Source organism: Taudactylus pleione, unplaced genomic scaffold, assembly GCF_031769625.1.
Source record: "Taudactylus pleione unplaced genomic scaffold, aTauple2 ptg000041l, whole genome shotgun sequence".
Lineage (NCBI taxonomy): Eukaryota > Metazoa > Chordata > Amphibia > Anura > Myobatrachidae > Taudactylus > Taudactylus pleione.
Window position 1 is genome coordinate 33666367 of NW_028284443.1, and position 26549 is coordinate 33692915.

At 47.7% G+C, this 26549-nt stretch overlaps 1 long non-coding RNA gene across 1 annotated transcript in view; it reads right to left on the reverse strand.

The window, feature by feature from the left end:
* LOC148538084 (uncharacterized) overlaps positions 1–16882 on the reverse strand; it is a 68289-nt gene extending 51407 nt beyond the window's left edge. Inside the window, exons 1-2 of the long non-coding RNA XR_015872502.1 lie at positions 16631–16882; positions 15775–15854 (exon numbers count right to left, since the gene is read on the reverse strand). This is a non-coding gene — a long non-coding RNA (uncharacterized LOC148538084). The remainder of the gene's footprint in view (positions 1–15774; positions 15855–16630) is intronic.
* Between the last annotated feature and the right edge of the window lie 9667 nt (positions 16883–26549).

Consider the following 26549-nt stretch of genomic DNA (forward strand, 5'->3'; position numbering starts at 1 on the left):
AGTACTGTACCTGGTTTCTCCAGGAAAATTGACGTAAGCCCTGTTTACTGATACGAAATTTAAGTTTTTCCTTTTTATTAACGTTCCTATTTCATTTATATGAAAAATTATTCTTTAAGTTCAAACTAGTCCAATTCCCAGTAAGTGTCTGCTTTGGCATAACAATAAATAAAGCACAGGGACAGACACTTAAGGAGTTGACCTAAGTGGACTTACTTAGCCCTTTTGGGTGTCACGTCAAACTTAAATCTTTTCATGTTGATGTCAGGAGGAAAAACAACTAATGTCGTCTACAACGAAATCTTATAAGACCTCGGCTAAAAAAAAAGACTATTGCCATAAATTGAAAATTGCTCCCATGCAAAGCCAGGGCGGGTTGCTAGTTCTGTAATAAATAGAAACCTTTAGCAGCATGTTTTCCTGTAAAGTTACACTGAAGAATGACTAATCTGGGAAGAGTTTACCAAGTAGAAAATAAATGCCCCATACATCTGGCAGCCGATTTCCTGATCCCCTGATCGCATCAGAACCGCCGAGACGCCGGTCAAAAATGTTGACCCGTGGCCATCAGAGTCTCCGAACCATTGGGGAAATCGGTGAAATTGTACATGTTAAAACTGCCAGATTTGCTGACCACGATCATAGTATTATGCTGACATTACACACAGCATATATACAGAAATAAAAACATACACTGAGTAAAAATAAGTTGACTTTGTCGGATACTTATCTAGACTCAAGCCACATAAAGTCACTGAGTGGAGAGAAAAGAGGAGCTTTGCAGTTGTCATCAGCAGATCAGCTTTTCAGCTATTTGGACTGTACCAACAATCCTCTGTAGCTGAACTTCCTTGTTCCACTTGACATCTTACCTCGGCATGTTACCCTTTTGAATAAGGGTAGTCCCTGAGAGCATCTACTCCAACTCTTCAACCCTTTAATTAGGGTGAGGAGTTTGTTGCCATGAATGCAGCCTCCCCCATTTCATTAGGCTGGATGGACTGGTCAGGTGCTATTTTGTGGATTGCGTCTGATGTCATTCTGTAATTACTGTTTCCACCTCAAGAGTGCACCTCTCACACAGTCTGCATGTCGCCGGGGCTTTCAGAGCAGATGGTGGGAGCTCACTCCATTGTCTACATGCCACCATGTCTGCACCCTGCACTCCCTTCCTGGGTGCCTCCAGTCCCCCCTTCATCTGCCGCCCTGCCACTCTCCTGTGCAGTGCCTTACTAAGCCAGACTTTCCTCTGTCAGGGAGCTGTACTGTTGCTAGGCAGACTGCCCTTGGGTTCAGGTAAGGAGGGTTTGGAGGTGCAAATTACAGGGGCTGAGGCCTATAGACACCATTATGTGGGGGAAATCTGCAGTGGTGAAAGAACAGATAAAACATATACCAAGCTAACTAGTGCTGAACCCACTCCTACCAGCATGTATTGATTTCCAGGGGTTAAATAACATCACCATAAAGAACTCTTATCCATTACCATTAATTTCAGTTCTTTTCGACCAGCTTCCTGAGGCATCTATTTTGTCTAAAATTGATCTGCGAGGGGCCTATAACCTGATCTGGATCAAAGAGGGTGATGAATGGAGGACGGCCTTCAATACTCATTCTGGTCACTATGAGCACCTGGTCATGCCTTTTTGTCTGTCAAATGCTCCCGCCATCTTTCAGGACTTCATTAATGATGTATTGAGCAAATTCCTTGGAGTTTTTGCCATCGTGTATTTAGACGACATTCTCATTTATTCAAAATCCCTGGAGCAACATCACCAACATGTGAGACAAATTTTACGAAAACTCCAAGAGAATAATCTATATGCAAAACTGGAGAAGCGTGAGTTCGAGGCGAAGGAGGTCTCTTTTTTGGGATAGGTCATCTCTTCCCGGGGATTCTTTATGGACTCCAGTAAAGTCAAAGCCATCTCCGACTGGGTTCAACCATCCACACTTAAGGCCATCTAAGGCTTTCTGGGTTTTGCGAACTATTATCGCAGATTTATCAAATAATTTTCTCCCATTGTCACACTTATTGTGGAGCCGACTAAAAAAGGGGCGGATACGGCGAACTGGTCTGTTAAGGTGGTACAGGCCTTTAATTCTCTGAAGTCTGCATTCATCACTGCTCCCTTTCTCCGTCATCCTGATCCGGATTTTCCGTTTATTGTTGAGTAGATGCCTCCAAAGTTGTTGGTGCTATCTTGTCTCCAAAGGACCCCTGGCACAATAAGTTTCATCCATGTGTTTTCTCCTGGTTGGAAGGAGCTAAACATCAAATTACAGTCGTGACCGACCATAAGAACTTGTCTTATATTGAAACTGCTAAGAGATTGAATGCTAGACAAGCACGTTGGGCGCTTTTCTTTACCCGTTTTAATTACATTATTTATTTCAGGCCTGGCTCCAGGAATCTCAGATGCCATTTCACGAAGCTTCCAACCCACTCAACCTACTACTCCTTCTGAAGAGACCATAATTTCGGCATCTCATTCATTTGGCCTTGACTAGGAATTTGGCTGATACTCTCCTTTCTTGTCAGTCTGAAGCTCCTTCTGGAAAGCCGTCGGGATTACTCTTTGTCCCTGAGAGATTTCGGAAAGCAGTTCTTACGGACTGTCATTCAGCTAAAGCCATTGGTCACCCGGGTATCTCCAAAAATGCTGAATTACTCTCCTGCTCAGTATGGTGGCAATCTTTATTCCAGGATGTTTGTGAATTTGTCATGGCCTGTGATGTTAGTGCCCATAATAAATCTTCTCGTACCGCTCCTTCTGGCCTCCTCCTTCCCCTCTCAGTGCCGTCTAAACCCTGGACTCATACTGCAATGGATTTTATTATGGATCTACCTTCTTCTTGCTGTTCGGTCATTTGGACGGTTGTTGACAGTTTCAGTAAAATGGCTCATTTTATTCCACTCTCCAAACTGCCTTCTGCCAACGAGTTATCTGTTTTGTTCATTCAACATATATTCCGTCTTCATGGATTGCCTGTGGACATTGTTTCAGATCAAGGAACTCAATTTGTGACTCATTTTTGGAAAATATTTTGTTCTTCTCTTGGCATCAGCCTCAGCTTGACTTCCGGATACCACCGTCAGTTCAATGGATAGATTGAATGGGTTAATCAGTCCTTGGAGCAATATCTCCGGTGTTTTGTCTCCAAATATCAAAAGTATTGAGTTTCTCATTGGCTGAATTTGCCTTCAATAACTCTTGTCATTCTTCTTCTACCACTTTTTCTTTTTTTTTGCAATTCCGTGCTGCATCCTAGAGATAATTCTTTTTGAAACCGTCTCTGGAATAACTTCTTTCTCTATGCCAGTCTCTAGGCTCAGTTTGATTTGAAAGAAGGTTCGGCAGTGTTTTTCAAAGCATCTTTTCATTCTAAAGCATTGACTGACAGACATCGCAAGCCATGCATGTTCAAGGTTGGAGATCTGGTTTGACAGTCTTCAAAAAACATCAACATTCGTCAACGTTCACAGAAGCTGGGTCTTAGATTCATTTTACCCTTCAGTATCATATCTCATATCAATCCTGTCGCCTTTCGGTTGAAGTTACCCAACACACTCAAAAGTAACAATACATTCCATTTGCTCTCTACTCAAACTGTTTTTTTTTCTTCTGCCAGGTCCAGTTCTAAACGTCCAGTTAGACCTTCTCCTGTTCTCATCCAGGGTCATCAAGAATACATCATGGAGAAGATTTTGGATTCCAGATTTTCACCGAGAGGTCTACTATTTTTGGTTAATTGGAAAGGATACGGACTGGAGGAGCGTTATTGGGTCTCTGAAAAATCTTTGCACACTCCCGCTTTGAAAAGGTTTTTTTTGAGACTTTTCCTGATAAACCTGGTTCTAGGGGTTCCTTAACCCCTCGTCAAGGAGGGGTACTGTCACAAGCCGCCGCATCTTGTCTGAATAGTGCTCCGGGAGGTTCTCGCAGGCCCTTTGCTAAGAGACTGGGACGCCGGGCTGTCACTTCGTGAGGTCCTACTATCTGGCTGCTCCATCATCTCCATTCTGTCCTGATTGGATCCCTCTCCTTTTTTACCTAAGCTGAGTCTCTGCTCAGATGCCGGCTATAGCATTCATTATGTTGCTTCCGGTGTGTGGTTCATCCTGGTGGTGTGTTCCAGTCTCTCCTGTCTATCGTGTATCTTGCCTGTCACTACCGTACTGTGGTATGAGGGGACTTGATATCTATTCATCATGACAGTATCAGCCTCACTGCAGTATTCAAGTGGACTATTTGTTTCCAAACTTACAGCTGTCTCAGCCGCACTGCTGCCTCTAACTGGACTATTTGTTACCAATTTTACTACTGTTTCAGTTGCACTGCTGCATCTGAGTGGACTTCAGTTAACACATCACAGCTGTCTCCGCTGCTTCCCAGCCAAGTACACATCAGCCCTCAAGGCTGTATCTTGGCCACAAGGCCCCATCCCAGCCAAATATACATCAGCCCTGAAGGTTACAACTTGGCCATAAGGCCACAACCCAGCCAAGTCCTAATCAGCCCTCAAGGCTGCAACTTGGCCACAAGGCCCCATCTCAGCCAAATATACATCAGCCCTTAAGGCTGCAACTTGGCCATAAGGCCAAATCCCAGCCAAGTACACATCAGCCCTCAAGGCTGCAATTCAACCACAAGACCACACCTCCAGCCAAGTACACATCAGCTCTTAAGGCTGCAACTTGACCATCAGGCCACACTCCAGTCAAGTACACTCCAGTCCTCAAAGCTTCTTTATTAACTGACTCCATCAATCGATTCCTCAAAGCTTCTTTATCAATCAATTCACACCTCTAATTATGAACTTTTTATTCCTGATAAACCATTCTTACTGTGAATCTTCCCAGAGATTCATAACAGCCCCATGCCGAAATCCAGACTCCCGGCATACCGAATGTAGGTAAGCCGGGCGTCGGGAGCTGTTAGAAGTGCACGGGGGGGTATGCACCCCAGGGAGGTTAGGGTTAGGCACCACCGGGGAGGTTAGGGGGACAGGCATCCCCCCCGGGAGGGTTAGGGTGCGGGGAGGGGGGGTTAGGCACCACAGGGGGGGGACTTAGGGTTAGGCACCACCCCCGGAGTCTTAGAGTTAGGCACCCCAAGGGAGGTCTAGAGTTAGGGGGGGAGGGGGAGAGCGGAGCGTTAACTATACTTTCCAGCCAGCATCGGGATTCTCTGCTGTTGGAATCCAGTATCGGGATTTGAACCGGCGGCTTTTAAGCAGTCTGCATTTCATACCCAACCCATTTCTACAACATCCTCTTGGTCTAGCTGAATTGGAGTCAGATTTTTTAGAGGCACTGGACTCAAAAGGTCCAATATTTGGGATGGGCTATCTAAGTCCTATATAAACATTACAGATGTGTTTAAATCACTTTTCAGATGGCAAAATGTCACAGCATTTTTCAAACACATCAGGTTTATGTTGGTGAAATTATGGACAAAGGTTTTCTTCTGTAAATATGGTGGAATTGTTCCAGTCTTCAGCCACTGAGGACTTGTGTCATAAATCTGATTTTACTATCACAGGTGTCATTGTTAAGCCACAATCTAATGTTTAACTTTCCTTACCAATTCCAGAACATCTATACAAATTTATTAGACAAGTCACATGTCAGATTGCAGCATCTTGGAAAACGTACTGCACCATCCTTACTCTAGCAATGATTGTTATAGGTATCTGGCTAACTGATGAAATGGAATATATAGTCAACATCTTGAGGAACTCCTCAGTCTCTTTCCAAAAACTGTGGGCCACTGTACAAATAGTCAATATTTGAAAACATAGGGTAAGATGCATATTTTGGCCATCAAATAGGTAGGAGTTGAAAAATCAATGTAATATACCTGTGCAAGGGGCTTATTTATTAAGGTAAATGTTGGCATAAATATTGTTGCATTTTAGAGAGTGTTGGGGTTATTTAACTAGATGGTACCACCATTGCGCTGTATTAGTTGTGCAAAAAAAATATATATATATTTTACTGTAGCAAATGCAATACACACACTACTATTGCCTAGAAATAATCAGAACACACAACACCAACATAAGTTTTCTCCTAGTACAATCCAAAAAGAAAGTGTTTAAAATGCTGTAACCTCCTGATATAAGGCTAAATAATTTCATGGAGATTACTATAGTAAATACATGCCACACGCATTCACAGGTGAGTGTGATCGCTCTACCCAAGGGGTGTCCCTAGCTCTACCCAAGGGGTGTGTCTAGCACAACTATGGACTGACAATCAATGACCATCATCGTCCTCACACACAGAACTTATCCTCATCCTGATCATAACCCTCATTGTCGATTCATCCTGAAAAAAGAACCCATCCATGTTACATATGTGAATTGATACTAGTGATTGGTCACTGTGAACTCTTGCAATTCATCATCTTTATTGGTGTTGCTAACTTTCAGATTATTCCATGGGATGACAGAGATTGATAGGAATATTTTTGAGTAACTTGGTCTGGACATATTTTGGCATCCAGCCCCATATGCTCTTTTTTCTTTTCTAATAGTTTTTCCCTGAAGGAGATTAGGAGATCTCTATTAGAGCTGCTGCATATTGCACTGCTTCATTCTTTAGTGTTGTGTACTTTATTTCTATATTGTTTTATTCCATGGGATTAATAACACTATGTAAAAGGACTTGAAAGTAAAAACACAATATACAGTTATTACTATTACCTTCCTCAAGTTTCCTTAATCACATGAAAATAACAAGAGAATACGCTTAACATATTTAAAAACACCTTATTTGTAGATATAAGATATTTTATAACTGCACTGGGAAGTCATTTAAAAGACATGAATACATTCTAAAAAGTAAATAATTTTTCTGGGAGATTAGTATAATATGTCAAGCAAAAGCACTGCAATATAACAGCTTTGTCATATAATTGATTGATAATAATTCATTTAGCATACCAGCTACTTAGCACATCTGCATAATTGTGCAAAGTAGGGACTTAGGAAAACCTAATGGAAATATTGCTATATATGATCAGTCTTAAAGACCACTGGACGATATTTTGAACGATTTGAGCAATTGCGACGCATCGGAACGACAAATCATTTAAATCTTCCAGTGTGTATGCACTATGCGCGCTCTCCCAGGGCGTCGTTCATCGCATCTTCAGATCTTTTGTACATGCTGGAAAATCTGTCACTCGTTAACGATTCTCCTAAGATCGTGCAGCGTGTACGCACAACCAGACGATATGGTTACATTATATAGTTAAAGATTTAACTAACAAATGATGCAATTTATGTTATTTGGTCATCTGTTAGATTTCACACTGTGTATGCACTAGATACTGTAGCTTCCCGCGAGTTCAAGGGAAATAGTCATTGCATTGTTTGCAAGTCATCTAGTGTGTACCATACATTACTGCGAATACTGACCAAAGAGGAAGCATTACTCCTTAACAAAATTCTTAACAAAACAACTGTGGAATAAAAAAGAAAAGAATCCCCACACAAATTGCTGTCTATTGCAGCCATCTCATCTGGAAAATGATGCTGACTTGAGTGCAGCATGAAGTCTATGGTACATCATCCACACCAAATTCCCTGCCCTGCTGCCTGCATAGTCTCCACTGTAATATAATTGGCGTGCATTACATGGCACTGCCCTGCAGTGACATTATCATGGAAACTGCAGCGCAGGTAACTGGCCCCAGGCCTCCCTTGGAATTCCAGCAGTGGTAGATAATTTGTGCGCAGTTGTGCTGTTTCAATCTATTGGAGAGAAGTATCCAGAGATGTTAACCACGCAAATTACCATTGAGAAAAGAGGTGTGTGTCCCTCAATATTGGATACGGTGACTATTATTAGATAGTCCATATGCTCCATAATATCCCCTGCATTGCTAATAACCCTCACTTACTGCCTATGCATACAAATATAAATTCTGCTTCCTTGCTTCACTAACACTTTATTGTATACTGCTGGACTTATACCATTTATCTGTGGCCACAGAATTACTGTATATCAGCTTTGATTGGTCCTGTGTGACCTGAATTGTGTTGATTTTATATATATATATTATTGTTATATTGTGTTATTAATAAAAGAACTTTCATACATTTCCAAACCAGCAGCTGTATGTTATTTTTATTTGCTTGTTAGGGTTAGGCTGCAGTTAGGGTTCTAACACAAGAGAAACGCTATATCGACTGTCAACATGCACAATGTAGACATTCCGCATGTTGACATGTCACATGTTGACGTAACGTCCATATTGTCATTCTGTATGTCAACATAACAAACCATATCCTACTGTACCATGTCACAGGAGTTCATTGAAGAACAGAAGTGGTTGTTTTTTTTAAATATTGTCGTTCTTTGTGTTTGCAACATGACATAAAACAGGAGATATGGTAAGAACTTACCTTTGTTATCTCTGTTTCTACGAAGTCCATAGGGTCCACAGGGTTGACCTTGGGGTATAGCTGGATCTGGATCCATGGGCACCACGCAGGTAAAGCTTTGCTGCTCCCAGGATGCACTTGGGTCCGTCCTCATCTATACCCCGCCCCGGCCACAGGCACCTCAGTTGGTAAGCAGCTAAGGCCGGAGGAGGAGACTAAACAGAGAGAAGGAAGACTGGAACACACAAGAAACCATACTCACAGAAATGGGAGACGGAAAACCGGTGACCAGCCACACAGCCCATTTGAAGCCAGGTGCGTCAGGGCGGGCGCCCTGTGGACCCTATGGACTTCGTAGAAACAGAGATAACAAAGTTAAGTTCTTACCATATCTCCTGTTTTCTACTTCAGGGTCCATAGGGGGTCCACAGGGTTGACCTTGGGGATGTCCCAAAGCAGTTCAACTAAGGGCGGGAGCGCTCCTGTGCTGAAAGGAGTACCCGGCGCCCGAAGGATGCATCCTGAGAGGCGAAGGTGTCAAACGCATAGAACCTCAAAAACGTTTGAATTGAAGACCAAGTGGCCGCCTTACACAGCTGAACAGCGGAGGCGCCACGTCTAGCAGCCCAAGAGGGACACACAGAACGAGTGGAATGAGCCTTAACAGAGGCTGGCACAGGTAAACCCTCCTGTGCATAAGCCTCACAAATAACGTAACGAAGCCAACGGGCTAACGTTTGCTTGTTGGCAGGCCAACCCCTCTTGTGAAAACCGAAGAGGACAAACAAAGAATCCAACTTCCTAACCGAAGCAGTCCGATCCACATAGATTCTAAGTGCCCGGACTACATCTAAGGAAGCCTCACCAGCTGAAAGATCAGGCGACTGAAAAGCTGGCACAACAAGTCCCTGATTAATGTGGAACTTCGAGACCACTTTGGGCAAAAACTCAGGACGAGTGCGGAGCACCGCTCTGTCCTGATGAAAAATCAGAAAAGGAGGGCGACAGGAAAGCGCCCCCAACTCTGACACCCTCCTGGCAGAAGCAATTGCTAGGAGAAAAACGGTCTTGAACGTCAGCCACTTGAGGTCCACCACCTCAAGAGGCTCAAAAGGATGACCCTGCAAGACCCGTAGCACCACCGCCAAGTCCCAAGGAGCCACAGGAGGCACGAAGGGAGGCTGTATCCTGAGAACACCCTGGAAAAAGGTGTGAACATCCGGTAGTGTAGCAATCCGTCGCTGAAACCACACGGACAATGCAGACACATGAACCTTCAGAGAGGCCAGGCGTAAGCCGAGGTCCAAACCTGATTGAAGGAACTCCAAGATTCTGGACACCCGGAACACCTGAGGATCATAGTTTCTGGATTCACACCACTGAAAGTAAGTGCGCCACATCCTGTGGTAAATCCGTGCGGAGGCAGGCTTGCGTGCCCTAAGCATGGTACCAATGACTGAACTGGAGAAACCCCTAGACCTCAAGACAGCTTTCTCAAGAGCCACGCCGTCAAAGACAGCCGACCCAGATCCGGGTAAAGGCAGGGCCCTTGAGACAACAGGTCCCGACGCTGAGGAAGGTACGGAGCGTCGATGGAGAGACACCTCAGATCGGAGTACCAAGGACGCCTGGGCCACGCCGGAGCAACCAGCACGAGCGTGCCGCCGTCCTGCTTGAATTTCCGCAGAACCCGAGGAAGTAAGGATATCGGAGGAAACAGATACGCCAGGTGAAACGTCCATTTCACCGACAGCGCGTCTACCAGACTGGCGCCTGCGTCTCTTGTCCTTGACCCGTAAACGGGCAACTTGTGACGGGAGGCCATCAAGTCCAGCTCCGGCAGCCCCCACCTGTCCACGAGTAGCTGAAACACCTCTGGGTGAAGCGACCATTCCCCGGGATGCACGTCGTGACGGCTGAGGAAGTCCGCCTCCCAATTGAGGACTCCGGGAATGAAGACTGCCGAGATCGCTGGAATGTGACACTCCGCCCAAGCAAGGATGCGAGACACCTCCGACATTGCTGCCCGACTTAGAGTTCCTCCTTGGTGGTTGATATACGCCACCGTGGTGGCGTTGTCGGACTGCACCTGAACCGGCCGTCCGTAAAGAGCGGGACCGGACGACTGCAGGGCACGATAAACCGCCCGCAGTTCCAGAATGTTGATGGGCAGAAGAGCTTCTTCCGCAGACCAACGACCCTGAAGTGACAACGAGCCGGTCACTGCCCCCCAACCCCGAAGACTGGCATCTGTCGTGAGCAGGACCCAGTCCGGGATCCAAAAGGGACGCCCCTCGATCAGATGAGCTGTCTGAAGCCACCAAGCCAAAGACTGCCGAACCTCCGGGGACAACACCAGCAACTGAGAGCGGATCCGGTGAGGTAACCCGTTCCATTCCGATAGAATCAGCCCTTGCAGAGGCCGGGAATGGAACTGGGCAAATTCCACCATGTCGAATGTTGACACCATGGAGCCCAAAACCCTCATAGCCGAATGGACCGACAGGCGGCAACTGCTCAGGCAACTGTGTATCCTCAGCTGCAGGGAGGAGACCTTCTCCGGGGTCAGGAAGATCCTTTGCTGCCGAGAATCCAGCAGGGCTCCCAAATGAACCATCCGCTGAGATGGAATCAGGGAGGACTTTTTCCAATTTATCAGCCACCCGTGCGCTTGCAGGCAAGCGACCGTCAAGTGGAGATGATGAAGCAGTACCTCCGGGGAACTCGCCAGCAACAGGAGGTCGTCCAGATACGGTAGTAGCCGTACATTCTGGTCCCGAAGATGTGCGGCCATGACCACCATAATCTTCGTGAACACCCTCGGTGCCGTGGAGAGACCAAAGGGTAGCGCCCTGAACTGGTAATGGTGTTGAAGGATAGCGAACCTCAGATACCGCTGGTGCGAAGGTGCTATCGGAACATGGAGGTAGGCGCCCTGGATATCCAGGGACACCATGTAATCCCCCGGTTCCATCGCCAGAATGATGGAACGTAACGTTTCCATCCTGAACTTGGGAACTCTGAGGAATTTGTTCAGAGACTTCAAGTTGAGGATAGGGCGATGAGAACCATTGGGTTTCCGCACCAGAAACAGAGAATAGAACCCCGTCCCTCATTGTAATTGAGGAACGGGAACAATGACCCCTGCTGTCAGCAAGGACTCTATAGCTTCCTGAATCTGTAAAAACTTTGTCGTATCCTGAGAAGGACTCGTGCAGAAAAACTGGTGGGGCGGTCTGTACCGAAAAGACAGGGCGTACCCCTGGGAGACCACTTCTCGAACCCAGGCATCCGTGGTGGTAGTGTGCCAGCACTGGGCAAATAGAAGAAGTCGGCCTCCCACTCTGAGGTCCCCCAGAGGGAGGCCCGTCCCATCAGGCAGAAGGTTTATCTTCCTGCTTGGAAGAAGGGCGCCTGGCACTCCAGGGCTGCTTCTTGGGCTTAGAAGCGGCCTTGGTCGTCGACTGCCTCGGGAAGGACTGACCTTTTGCCTTGCCCTGAACCCGAAAGGACCGAAAAGCAGAGCTCCGTACCTTGGTAGGAGCAGAAGCCGAAGGGAGGAAGGCTGATTTAGACTTAGCCAGAGTGTCCACAATTTTGTCTAAGTCTGGACCAAAAAGCAACTCCCCATTAAAAGGTAAGGCCTCCAGTCCCTTTTTGGAGTCAGTGTCAGCTCTCCAAGACCTCAGCCACAAAGACCGACGCGCCGACACAGCTGCAGCCGACACCCGAGAGGTTAGCAGGCTTGCGTCTAACGATGCCTCCCCAATGTAGGAAGCCGCATCCCTCATTTGACCTATCACCGCTCTCTGGATCTCCGGAGCATCTTCCGGAAAGGTATCCTCCAAAGCATTGGCCCAGCTCTCGATGGCCTTAGCCACCCAAGAGATGGCCATGGACGGACGGGCCACCGCCCCCGAGAGAGAGTAAATAGACTTCAAACAAGTCTCCACCTTCCTGTCCGTGGGATCCTTCAGGGAGGAGATCGACGGCAAAGGCAGCGTAGCGCTTTTAATTAAGCGGGTAACGTGGGAATCCACCGCTGGAGGAGTTTCCCACTTCCTGCAATGAGCCTCCGGAAACGGATAGTTCGAAGCCAACCGCTTCTGCGGTTGGAACCTCTTGCTGGGCAACTGCCAGGCCCCTGCCATATGGTCCGTCAATTGATCGGACAGGGGAAAAACCGTCGAAGCTACCTTGGCCTTTTTAAAATTTGGGTATTTTGACCTGGGGGCGGGCACATCCTCCTCAATGTGAAGGATGGCCCGCACCGCCCTAACCAATGCCGGCACATTAATGGAAGACTTAGCCTCCATCTCCTGGGCCCCGGCATCCGAGTCAGAGTCTTCATGGATCTCCCCGTCATCCGAAGACACGTCCGTGTCCGTGAACTGAGCCGTGCAACATATGTTGAAAAGCCGAAGACGAAGCCGCCAGACTCTGAACAGAGCTGGAGAGGACGTCCACCCAAGGCGGGGGTACTGCCTGAGGATACCCCTGAAAAGGTACCATCGACTGCTGCGGCACCGTGGGGGTTTGCACGTATACCGGCAAACCCGCATAAGGACCCACAGTCTGAGACCCGGGAGGAGACTGCACCAGACGAGTCACACCCGGGGAACGGGGCATGGTAGGCTGGGGCAACGCCCTAGAAGGGGCCGCAGTCGGGACCGCCAGTCGGTCCGCGATTGACGCCAGCACTTGCGTAAACATTGCCCGCGGAGGATCCTGCGCCACCGGGGGTTTAGAGGGTCCAGGTACCAACTGGCACCGCCCGCACAGAACGTCCTCAGACAATTCTGCCCCGTCAACCCCAGCCGAACAGCGTCGGCAGGAAAACAACACAGGAGCCTCGGAGCGCTCATTCCCCTCATCAGACATGACACAAACTTTTTTGCAAAAAAAGTGTCTCACCGAAACGAGGTAAGGCGTATAACACCCACGCACTCCCAAGTATGCAACCCAAACAGCCCACAAACTGGTACTGAGGAGCACACCGCAGTATGTGACGGACCTCACAAATACGTAGATTTATATAAGTGAGGTACACAGAAAGAACACCCCTCCCCCACACACCTGCGGGCCGTAGGAGAAGGAAAGGGATAGGTAAAAAGCTGACAGTAAGTAGAAAATAAGCACAGACAGCAGCACTAGCAAAAGTCACATACCATGCAGAGAAGTTATACTCACTGCACCTTCCGCTACAATCAACCTCCCAGATTCAGTGTCTGGGAGGGCTATAGCGCTGCGAACACTGTCCTTTGCAGCGGGAGAGGTACGCAGGGGGACTGGTCCACTGGAAGCCTGCCTGGGAGCTCTGCGATGCTGCCTGAGGAAGATGGCCGCCGGAGAGCTCTGAGGAGGAGTGGCCAGGAGATTACAGCCCAGCGACGCCAGCACACATGAGAGAAGGCGCGCTGGGCTGAGGGGAGGAGCGCTGAAGCAGGGAAGGCTGCCTCCCCTGCTAGTACTAAACCCCCGGGGAAGCCGGTTCCCCGCCGGTACTTACACCCCGGGGGCCAGCGGACACGCGGGGTATTCCTGAAGAGGGGGAGCCCGCCGCCGCTACTAGCGCCGCCGGTCTGTCCCCAGAGACCGGCGGCATGAAGACTGCATTATCCCCGCGTGCAGCGCTGACAGCGCTGCACGCGGCTTACCTGGCCCCTTCAGTCCGGCAGCAGTCCTTGGGTGGTCCCGGAGCCACGCTAGCACTGACTCCGGGGTCCCGCTGCGATCCCCGGATCAGTACCGGCGTCGCAGCGCCAGCGGGGCTGTTGGAGCGGCAGCATAGACGTCCAGATGGACAGTCTGATGCTGCCGCTCAGAAGACAGTAAAAATAAAATAATAAAATCTTCTTCTTTTTTTTTTTTTTTTTTTTAAAAAAAATAAAGAATAAAGCTTAGGGGCTGCTTATGCAGCCCCACTGCGCAGGGTGACCCGACTCCGGCCGGGCACCAACTAAAACTGAGGTGCCTGTGGCCGGGGTATAGAGGAGGACGGACCCAAGTGCATCCTGGGAGCAGCAAAGCTTAACTGCGTGGTGCCCATGGATCCAGATCCAGCTATACCCCAAGGTCAACCCTGTGGACCCTGAAGTAGAAATTCTGATATTACAAATGAGGATGTCATAAATTGCTACACTTAAAATGTATATATTATTTTAAATAAAACCTCAATTCCAAAACGAATTCAACAGCAGTAATATCTTCCTCAAAGCCACTGCCATTCACAGGTAGTGAGTCTCCTTGTTAAATGCCTCTAAAGTACGGTAGATGCAAAAGTTCTTATAGGTCCACTGTTATAAAAAAAATTGGACGTAACCCTACACTTTCATTGTTATGTCTTTCTCACCGATCTTTTTCATTCTAGAATCCACTACAACTTGAATCCACGCACTTATCCTTGATTACTTTAATGTAAACCTAATTTTATCTTGCCCCTCTTCAATCCATCCTCAATTACACTGTCTGCCTCATTTTTCGATCTCCCTTCTCCACCGCTGCTGCAAAATCAAATTCCCCCTCACCTATAAAGCGCTCAGCTACGATATTCCCTTTTATCCACATCCTTGTCTCCACATTCACTTATGCGCACTATGGGCCTGATTCAGAGCCGCTCGTTCGCTCCGAGCGATGTTCGCACATCTGTGCATGCGTATGGGTCATAATGCGCATGCGCCAACCAGTCATTGCGGTCGGAAATAGTGTGTTCGCAAAATAGCGAGTGCCTGCTAATTTGAGTGACAGGATGAGGCGTCATCGGCCACGTCACTTGGTTGTCTCTTAGCCTGAACTGTTCGCATGATTGCGGTAGGAAAATCCAACTACAAGCACTGCGAACAGTTTAGACACCTTTCGATGTACTCGATTAATCTAATAAATAGCGGAGATGACGTAGGATTCGAGCGGCCAGGGGGCGTCTTTACAAAACAGCGAGCGCATATTTCGTTCGCTCGCTCAGACATAGAGGCGTCAACAGACCGCAAAGAGTGAGCGCTCAATTTAAATAGCCGGCCCCTTTTGCTGAACGAGCGAGCGCAAATAGCGTCCGGCTCTGAATCAGGCCCTCTGTCTCCTCTAACTGATCACCTGTTTCCAATCACACCTTCAGGATTTTTTCCTAAGCTGCTCCTAATGTCTGAGATGCCTTCCCATGTTCACTTACACTTTTGCTTAGCTTCACAGCCTTTGAATGTGCCCTTAAAACTCAAATTTTAATTCAAACTTATCAAGCCTCCCCCTAACTCACCCTCTTCTATGTTCCCCTCTCCTTGTTGTGTCAGCCCATTTAGAATGTCAGCATTCATGTGCAGGACCCACTTTTATTTATGTATTTTGCAGATTGTAAATACCTAATTATGTATATATGTTTTGTACCTTTATAACTTGTTCACCTTCATCCTGTTGCATGTTCTATCCCTATGTACAGTGCTATTGAACTCTTGTGGCACCATATACTGTAAGTAAAATATAATAATCATAATTAATAAAATAGGAAAATGCATTTATATGCACACAAACAAACAGTTATAATATACAAATATAAACAGCATAAAAATAAATGTCCCAGGTGCGGCTGTACAACTACAGATGTAACAATCACAAATATTATTAGTCCCCTAAAGCAGATCAGGTAAGATAATTGTATCAGACTTGTATTTCTTTGTGAACCCGGTGTCTGAGAAAAGTCTGTGTGGGTGTCTGGAGGTGTGTAGAGGAAGCTGGCAGGCCTGAGGAGACTAGACCACCAGGGACTTCGGTGTTGGAGAGAGGTTGTTATGTGTTGTAGAAGAGAGTGTACCACTGGATTGATCAGGCTGTAACTGGGTTGATACTGAGAATAATAGAAGACACTCTTCTATTGTAACCGGAACACTGGAGATATTATGGAACCGGAAACAAAACAAACACCGTAATGGATAGTTGGTAGTGATACCAGGACCGGGACAAATGAAGCAGGAACACACTATGCAGCATGGGTGGTAATAGGATAACATAACAAATCAGGGACCAGGTAAATAATATAAAACAGGATTCTCAGGCTCTAGTGCAGTCATAGGCTAAACTGCAATATCAGGATGCAACACAAGCAAAGTTAAACTTCATCCAGGATGGACAGGGTTAAACAGTTCACTGGTGGCCAGTAGAGAGTCAGAAATTAAGCAACAATGAACAATGCTAAATTAGAGCTGGGTGCCCAGAGGTTAATAGCACTGCAGGGCTACAGGTTTACCTAAGCAGAGCGGAAATGCAGGAATCTTGCAAACTGACTGATAGCTGGCTTCTGGAGTCTGAGCAGACAGGAGGTTGCTTTGCACAGGTGTGGTACTGGTTCAGATAACTGGAACAGGCTGGAATTACCTGTGCAGCCAGCTGACACAGGCGTAGAATACTTGCAGGAATCTGTGCAGCAGATAGGAACAAAACTGCACAAACCGAAATCCAGGAATACAATAGGACAGTGGTAGCCAACCCTGGTCCTCAAGAGCTACCAAAGGTGCATGTTTTGCAGGTATCCTCACAGAATCACAAGTGATATAATAAGCTCCACCTGTGGATCTTTTCAAATGTGTTATTTAGTAATGAATACACCTGTCACCTGCTAGGTGGTCTGGAAAACGTGAACTGTTGGTAGCTTACGAGGACAGAGGTTGGCTACCCCTACAATAGGAGCACAGCATAGCTTGCTCAGTAGGAACTGAGGTTAGACATTGTACTGGCAATTTGGTAGAGTCAGCAGCTGGGAGATATACCTCTGGGTTACTCGGGATAGGCTGAGCAGAATCAGGTGGAGCTGGGAGGCTCAGGAAGTCACTTGGTTGGCTGCTACAATCAGGTGGTCAGGACCTGTCACTGCAATACTCTAAGGCAGGCTCTGATGTTGTTTGTGGCCTAGCAGGCCAAGAAATACTGAAGCCTGTGTGTCTCACAGGGATGGTAGTAAATGCACAACTGAGTTCAGGGAGCGAGCTGGTTGGCCACAGGAGTGGTTAGTGACCCAGCAACAGAGGTAATAAGCCCGGGTTGTGACCAATTGGAGGATCTTCCAATAAAATTCTGGTCTCATACCACAAGGTTCTATGGAAATAACCATGTGGTTAACTGTTAAGGCATTATCAGGCGCATAGCTAGAGCTATGGGGGGCCCACAGCAAAATTTCCATGGAGCCCCCATAAGTCTAGCTATGCCCACCCCCACCAATACTCACCTTCTGAGCCTGGTGCTCCTTATCTTGTCACTGAATCTGGGAGGAGGCGTGGCCATGATCCGCGGATGTCCTAGCAGGCTCAGCACAGCCATGCCGCCTCCCAGCATCAGGCGAGCCATATCAGAGGAGGGATTGGAAATGGGGGAGTTGCTGCTGGTCAGTCTGACGAGGGCCCGCAGCACTAATAATCCCTGCAGCAAATTGCTTCTTAGTGAAAGGCTGAAATGGGCCTGTAACTAAGAAGCAGTTTACAGGAGGCATCAGCGGCCACTTCTCTCACTGTAATGCCACTGAGGTGAGCTGGGTGCAGGGGGAGGCTGACTCCTAAAGCGCTGTAGGCCCCGTAGCAACCGCACCCCCTGCACCCACGGTAGCTATGCCCCTGGGCATTAATAAATCCCTGCCAATCTCAAAAAGCCGATCTGTATGTTGTTCTTTGTGAAGCTAGGATTTCAACCACTCCATTCGAAAAGGAAAGAACAACTGTTTACAAAAAAAGACAAGGGGTGGGACTAGAGTTAGTCTAGTATTAAAGTACACATTTTTTTGACCACTGCTGAACGATAGTAAGAATCTTTCGACTACACTTAATAAACAGTAAAGATTCAAAAACTCCCAGAATTGCCAACTCCCAAGAAAGAGGAGCATGTTCCACCAAATGGGTATGTGCAAACATTTGTACTCAATGGCAAAAATGGTTAATTGGGGGACAGTGCCTTAAACAATGGTAGAGAGACGCCTCATGCTGACCACATTTCGAACGTAATTCAGAAGCCCATTATAAATCTCCTCTGCAGAAAATATGATTGACATTTAGAAGCATTTCTCTATATAAGACAGCCTACAAGAGTATGCCAAAGTTTTAAAAAACACATTTACAGAAATATCAGTGAAGACATCCTGCCAGTCCCACAGTCACATTAGAAAAGCCAATCCCCAACCTAAGTAAATTATAATGCATAGATATTGCACAAATAGCTGTCAGCAGATGACTCAAGACCTTATCATTATTGTTGTCATATCTACAAGTTGCCGTAAATGGGTAAGACTATGAGCAATCCATCTAGTAAATGGGTAAGTGTGAGTAAAATTGGAAGAACCTGAAGGGAATAGTAATTTGGGAAAGAGTATTATCATCTTAATTAAACTAGCCCAACACTTGCAAGTGAGAAGAATATTCCGCCAATTATGGACTTACGCTAGAACAGATGTAATCAATGAGCGAATGTTAAGAGAACAGAGACACTTTTCGGGACTTTGACACTGAGGTACTTTAAAGAGGTTGGGGCCCGGGTTAGTGATGGACAACCATGCCAACTGGGTTTGGAATCCGCTTGAAGCTGTAGCACAATTGATTTATCAAAGTTACTTGTAAACCAGAAAGTAGGCCAAATTCAGAAACAGTATTAAAAATATGGGGAAGAGAGTGACAGGGATTAGAAACAAAATGCAGGAGGTAATCTGCAAATGCCGTTAATATAACCTCATGAGAACCAGTGGTGATGCCCTTAAAATTGGAGCTATGGTGAAAAATATGAATCAAAGGGTCAAGTGCTAAATTAAATAAAAGTGGGGAAAGCGGACAACCGTGCCTCATACCCCGGGTCATTAAGAGCAGTGGACTGCAAGTATCATTAATAAGTAAAGATGACACTGGAGAACTGTAAAGATACTGAAAAGAGTGTGCAAAAAAATCTGATCAAACGCCCTATGTTCAAAGTTCTACTGCAGCAGTGTCCATGAGACTTTGTCAAAAGCTTTTTCCTGCATCAAGACTGAGGAGCAATTGAGGAGCTAAGGAGTGGCATTCTGACTCCTTTCACTGCAAATTGATTTTGAGCAAAGTCCAACTGATAAGGAGTTAACAGGGAAGGCAGGACAAGCTGCAATCTAGTCGTCAAAACCTTTGCTAAGATTTTAAAATCTTGATTAAGTAATCAATCAAGCGATAAGAAGAGACAAGATCCACAGGCTTATTGGGTTTTGGAATAAGTATAGTGTGTGCGTGATTAAATTGAGGATAGAGAGGGCATTCTGTGTGCAATCTATAAAAATGTGTAGTGAGGAAGGGAACAACGTGAGGACATAAAAGCTTATTAAGCTCTGCACTATAGCCGTCTGGGCCCAGGGACTTATTGTTATGAAGTGAGCCAATAATATCCACAAACTCAGTCTGTGTAATGTCTGAGATGAGAAACTCTTTGAGATGGGGAAAGGTTAGGTAGCTCTGCAGCGTGTAACAGAGAGGCATGCAGTGGGTGTCTCAGCACGTGATTTATAATTGGTGAAATGCAGATATAATCACTGACGTATTAGAGAGCATCACATTCCTGATCAGGTCACAAATAGTCAAGATGCAGTGCTTTTTGTGCTGTGTGTAGGACATGTTGGCAAGTATTTTACCTGCCCTACCACCATACTGAAGCTAATGAAGCTGGGCATTTGTGAGGAGAAACGTTTCCATTTATTGCCAAGGTGCAGTGTTCAATTCTAGGTTAGCATCCGTCTGCATAGTCACATAATTTTGAAAAGCTTGACAGGACACTAGCTGCAATTCCTCATGCCTGCTACAATATTTCTATTTTCGTTGGATTAGTTAGGAAATGATATGTCCACCGAGGACTGCTGTAGCAATCTCCCATAAATACTATGTAATCCAATCAATGTTCAAAATCACCTACATATTCTTGTCATTAGAATTAACTAAATATGATGGAAAACGCCAATGAGAGGTCAGGACATGGTATCTAGGACTATAGTATCAAGGACACATGGGCATGGCCAGAAATTACAATATCATGACGTGAGGCAGAAAGAACACGAGAAAACAGATGGTCAGCAACCGGGAGATAATCGATTCTTGGGAACGACCCATGTGCATGGGAATAAAAAATGCAATTTTTATGACGGGCGCAATGGAGGTACCATGGATTTGAGAGTGAGATTATTTGAGCAATTGAATATTACACCAATAAAGGGGGGGCCGGGACATTTAAGGGATAGATTTGTCAAACCAGGGATCATCAATAGCAGGGGTGGCTAACCAGTCAGAAGCAAAGAGCCAAAATATATCTGTGGTCAAGTTGAAGAGTCAATCACATGTGCGTGCCGAAGGCGTGCAAGCAAAAATGGGGCGTGGTCTAGCTGTCACAAGGCCACGCCCCATTTTTGTGCGCACGCCTTTGGTATGACAATCGCAGAAGCATGACCTTGTGTCACACCCCCGTTTTTAGTCACGCTGGCGGCGAGCCCAGCACATTGAAAATACACAATTTACATAAACTTCCCAATATAATTTTTTCACTGTTGAAGTGAAAGAAAAAGCCAGAGCAATATAGAAAACATTGAAATTGCCACGTTCACATAAAATACACAGAAACAAGCCAGATCCACATAAAATACAATTAAATACACATCCACATAAAATACATATTGAAATCCAGAACCACATAAAATACATTCAGAAAGCCAGTGTCCATTATGCTGTGCCCCATATGCAGTACCCCCTGTAGTTGTGCCTATTAAGCAATGCCCCCAGTAGTTGTGGCCCTTATGCCATGCCCCCTGTAGCTGTGCCCATTATGCAATGCCCCCAGTAGTTATGTCCCTTTTGCAATGCCTCCTGTAGTCGTGCCCATTAAGCAATGCCCACAGTAGTTGTGGCTCTTATGCAATGCCTCCTGTACATGTGCCCATTAAGCAATGCCCTCTGTAGTTGTGTCCATTAAGCAATGCCCCCAGTAGTGGTGTCACTTATGCAATGCCCCCTGTAGCTGTGCCCATTATGCAATGCACTCATAGTTGTGCCCCTTCTGCAATGCCTCCTATAGTTTTGTCCATTAAGCAATGCCCCCAGTAGTTGTGGCACTTATGCAATGTCCCCTGTAGCTATGCCCATTATGCAGGGCCCCCAGTAGTTGTGGCCCTTATGCAATACCTCCTGTAGCTGTGCCCACTATGCAATGCCACCAGTATTTGTACCCCTTATGCAGTGCCCCTTGTATTTGTGCCACCTAAAGTAGAGCCCCTTAAGCAGTGCCCCCTGTATTTGTGCTTCCTAAAGTAGTGCCCCTTAAGCAGTGCATCCTGCATTTGTACCCCTTAGCAGTGCCTCCTGTATTTGTGCCGTCTAAAGTAGTGCCACTTAAGCAGTAACCCATTTTTGTGCCCCCAAAAGTAGTGCCCCTTAAGCAGTGCCCCCTGTATTTGTGCCCCCTAAAGTAGTGCCCCCAGCCCAGTACTTACCTGACCACGCTGGCTATGGCTGCCTTGCTCTGACTGGATCTAACTAGATGCAGAAAGCGCGCAGGGCATGCTCCTCATATCGCGGGTGATGTCATGACCTCACCCGCGCAATGCATCACTGGGAATGCTGGCCTCTGAGGCGATCAGAGGCTTCTTTAGTCTCTGATCGCTTCAGAGACCAGCGATCCCAATTCCAGTGGGGGGAGCCGCATTTTAGAAACAAAGGAGCCGCATGCAGCTCGAGAGCCGCGGATTGGCCACCCCTGAGCAATAGTGTTAAGGTTACCTCCAAAAATTAAATTCAGTGTAATAACAATTGAGAAAGGGCTAAGAAAAAGTAATGATTGTGTTTGTTTGGTGCATAAACATTAAGTAACATGAATTTCTCCACGTCCAATCGAAGATCAAGCAGCAAAAATAGTCCAACCGACACAGTAAACATAAGATCAATTACACTGAATTTTTATTGAAAAGTACCACTACCCCTCTTTCTTTTTGATACAGGAGGCAGTCACATATTCACCAATCCAAGCTGCCCGCAGAGTAGTTTATGGTCTGAGCACCAATGTGTTTCCCTAATGAGGACAATGGGGGTCATTCAGACCCGGTCGCAAACACTGATGTGCTCCCAACCGGGTCGATGGGTAGCCCTGCGCACGTGCAGCGGCCGCACTGCGCGTGCGCAAGCCCTGGAGCGAGAGAGAAACTCCCTTGCTCCGGAGCTCGCTACAAAAGGGGTGGCTGTCGATGTTGATCGACAGCTCACCCCTTTTTGTAGGCGGGCCGGGGGGGGTGGTTTCCAAAATGGAGGCGTTCCTTAAGGAACGCCTACCGTTTTGTGGGCGGCAGCACTGATATCATCAGTGATGTCAATGGGGAGCTTCCTGCTCCATCAGAGCAGAAAGCTCCCTGGGGCTTGCGAGTGCCCAGACCCAACCTTAGGGTCTGGTCACAAGCCCTAATGGTCGCGATGGTGATCACCATCGCAACCATCACCTTGGTCGCTAGCTAAGCTGTGGGTGGTAACCCACAGCTTAGCTTGCAACCAGGAGGCCGCACCAAAAAAAAACAAGCGCCCGCCCTCATTCAGAAAGAGAGCGATCGCTTCTTGCGACCGCCTCTGAATGAGGTCCAATATGAGAACATTTTAAGGTGTTTAACCACATGTTTTTTCTTAACAGAGAAATTCCACAAAACAATACGGATCATAGAAGGTAGGGTAACCTTTAACAGATCACTAGTCAATGGAGCTGCTAACATAACCAGCTAGAGGTCTTCATTAACAGATATGTGGAAACAATCAGCAAACTGATAGGAAGAGACTAAGGGAAAAAATATGAGATATGGTAAGAACTTACCCTTGTTATCTCTATTTCTACGAAGTCCATAGGGTTCCACAGGATACCTTGGGGTATAGGTGTGACGTCAGTCGCAGGGCACCAAAGAGTTAAGCTTTCAGCCTCCCAGGATGCACTAGGTCCCCCTCCTATACCCCGCCCCCGAGCCAAGGCACCTCAGTTAGTTACCAAGCCATAGGCCGGAGGAGGAGAAGGAAGAGAGAGAACAAAGATCTGGACACATACAAGAATCACATTCTCACCAGAGGGAGACGGAAAACCGGTGACCAGAGCAAAGCCCATCTGCAGCACAGGTGCGACAGGGCGGGAGTCCTGTGGAACCCTATGGACTTCGTAGAAATAGAGATAACAAGGGTAAGTTCTTACCATATCTCATATTTTCTACTTCAGGGTCCATAGGGTATCCACAGGATACCTTGGGGATGTCCCAAAGCAGTATCCTTTAAGGGTGGGGACGCTCCTGTGCAGAAAGGAGAATCCGCCGCCCGAAGGAAGCATCCTGAGAGGCGAAGGTGTCAAACCTGTAATACCTCACAAAGGTATGGACAGAAGACCACGTAGCAGCCTTGCAGATCTGAACTGCCGAGGCACCACGTCGAGCTGCCCACGAAGGACCCACAGACCTAGTGGAATGAGCCTTCAGAGAAGGAGGGACCGGTAGGCCTTCATGAAGATAAGCTTCAGAAATAGCCATACGGATCCAGGCTGCCAAAGTTTGCTTTGAAGCAGGCCAACCCTTTTTACGGAAGCCAAAGAGGACAAACAAAGCGTCCGACTTCCTAAACGAAGAAGTGCGGTCAACATAAGTCCTTAAGGCCCGCACAACATCCAAAGAGGCCTCACCCACGGAAAGACCCGGTGAGTTAAAGGCCGGAACAACTATTTCCTCGTTAATATGAAACTGGGAAACAACTTTGGGAAGAAACTCGGGCCGAGTGCGGAGCACTGCCCTGTTCCCATAAAAAACCAAGAAAGGGGGTCTACAAGAAAGAGCCCCTAACTCAGAAACACGTCTGGCCGAAGCAATGGCCAGAAGGAAAACAGTCTTAGCTGTTAGCCATTTAAGATCCACTGAGCCCAGTGGTTCAAACGGCGGTCCTTGGAGAGCCCTCAGGACCACAGCCAAATCCCAAGGCGCCACAGGTGGAACAAAGGGCGGCTGAATGCGGAGAACACCCTGCATAAAGGTGCGCACATCCGGGATTGTAGCAATCCTACGGTGAAACCAGACAGATAGGGCCGAAACCTGTACCTTCAAAGAAGCAAGGCGAAGCCCATGATCTAGTCCCGCTTGCAGGAAGGCGAGAATCCGAGACAGACGAAACTCCCGCGGTGCATAACCTCTCGGTCGACACCACTGGAAGAACGTATGCCACACGCGATGGTATATCCTCGCGGAAGACGGTTTCCGAGCTCGTAACATGGTCCGCACCACAGAGCTGGAAAACCCCCGGGACCTCAGCATGGCCGTCTCAACAGCCACGCCGTCAAAGACAGCCGAGTCAGGTCCGGGTGAAGGCAAGGACCCTGAGACAGAAGGTCCGGTCGTAGCGGCAACCGCAGAGGAATGTCCACGGACAGACCCTGAAGGTCTGAGAACCAGTGCCGTCTGGGCCACGCGGGAGCTATCAACAGGAGCGTCCCTCCTTCCTGTTTGAATTTCCGGATTACCCGTGGAAGAAGGGAGACCGGAGGGAACAGGTATGCGAACCGGAACGTCCACCGGACGGACAGAGCATCCACCAGAGACGCCCCTTCGTCTCTTGTGCGAGACCCGTACACCGGCAACTTGTTGTTGTGCCGGGACGCCATGAGGTCGATTTCTGGAAGACCCCACCTGTCCACCAGTAGTTGAAAAACGTCCGGGTGCAGGGACCATTCCCCCGGATGAACGTCCTGGCGACTTAGAAAGTCCGCCTCCCAATTGAGCACTCCCGGGATGAAGACCGCTGATATGGCCGGAAGATTGCGCTCCGCCCAAACCAGGATCCGAGAGACCTCTACGAGAGCCGCCCGACTGCGAGTTCCTCCTTGCCTGTTTATGTAGGCCACGGTGGTAGCGTTGTCCGACTGGACCTGCACCGGGCGACCCTGGAGAAACCGCTGTGCCTGCTGGAGAGCATTGAAGACCGCACGGAGTTCCAAGATATTTATTGGAAGCTCCGCTTCTGTCGGCGTCCACCTGCCCTGGAACAAGTGTGGACCCGAAACTGCTCCCCAGCCCCGAAGACTGGCGTCCGTTGTCAACAGGACCCAATTTGGAACCCAGAACGGACGTCCCTTGTTGAGGTGGGTCGTCTGTAACCACCACGTAAGGGACAGGCGAACCTCCTGGGTGAGCACAATCGTCTGGGACTTCAGAGACTGAGTCAGCCCGTTCCACTTGGACAGGATCAGGTGCTGCAGAGGTCTGGAGTGAAACTGGGCGTATTCCACCATGTCGAACACCGACACCATGGAGCCCAGTAACCTCATCGCCTAGTGTAAGGACACCCGGCGGCTGTGCAGACAACTGCGCACCCTTGACTGTAAAGCAGAGATCTTGTCCTCCGTCACGAAGATCCTTTGCTGTCCCGAGTCCAATAAGGCTCCAAGATGCAGAATCCTCCGAGACGGGATTAGAGTGGACTTCTGCCAGTTGATTAGCCAGCCGTGCCGTTGCAGCAGTGCAATGGTCAGGTCCAAGTGGCGTAACAGGAGCTCTGGAGATCCTGCCACCAATAACAGGTCGTCCAAATACGGCAACATGCGGACTCCCTGCAGCCGCAGAGAAGCCGCCATGACCGCCATCACCTTGGTGAAAACACGTGGTGCTGTTGCCAGGCCAAAAGGTAACGCCCGAAACTGGAAGTGGTCGCTGCTGATTGCAAACCTGAGGAACTGTTGATGGCGCCAAAGAATAGGGACATGCAGGTAAGCGTCCTGTATGTCCAATGACACCAAGTAGTCCCCAGGTTCCAGCGCCAGAATGATGGACCGTAGGGTCTCCATCCGAAACTTCGGGACCCGCAAAGACTTGTTGAGTGCTTTGAGGTTGAGAATCGGACGATATGACCCATTGGGTTTCTGTACCAAAAATAGATTTGAATAGAAACCCTGGCCCCTCTGGGAGAATGGAACCGCCACTATAACTCCAGCCTGGAGCATAGTGTGCAATACCTTCCGCAGCTCCGTAGCCTTGTTCCGGTCTGATGGGAGACCCGTGGTGAAGAAGCGAGCCGGGGGTCTGTGCCGGAAGGAGAGGGCGTATCCGTGGGAAACCACCTCCAGAACCCAAGTGTCTGTCGTAGTGGTCGACCAACACTGGGCGAACTGTAGCAGGCGGCCTCCCACCCTGGGAT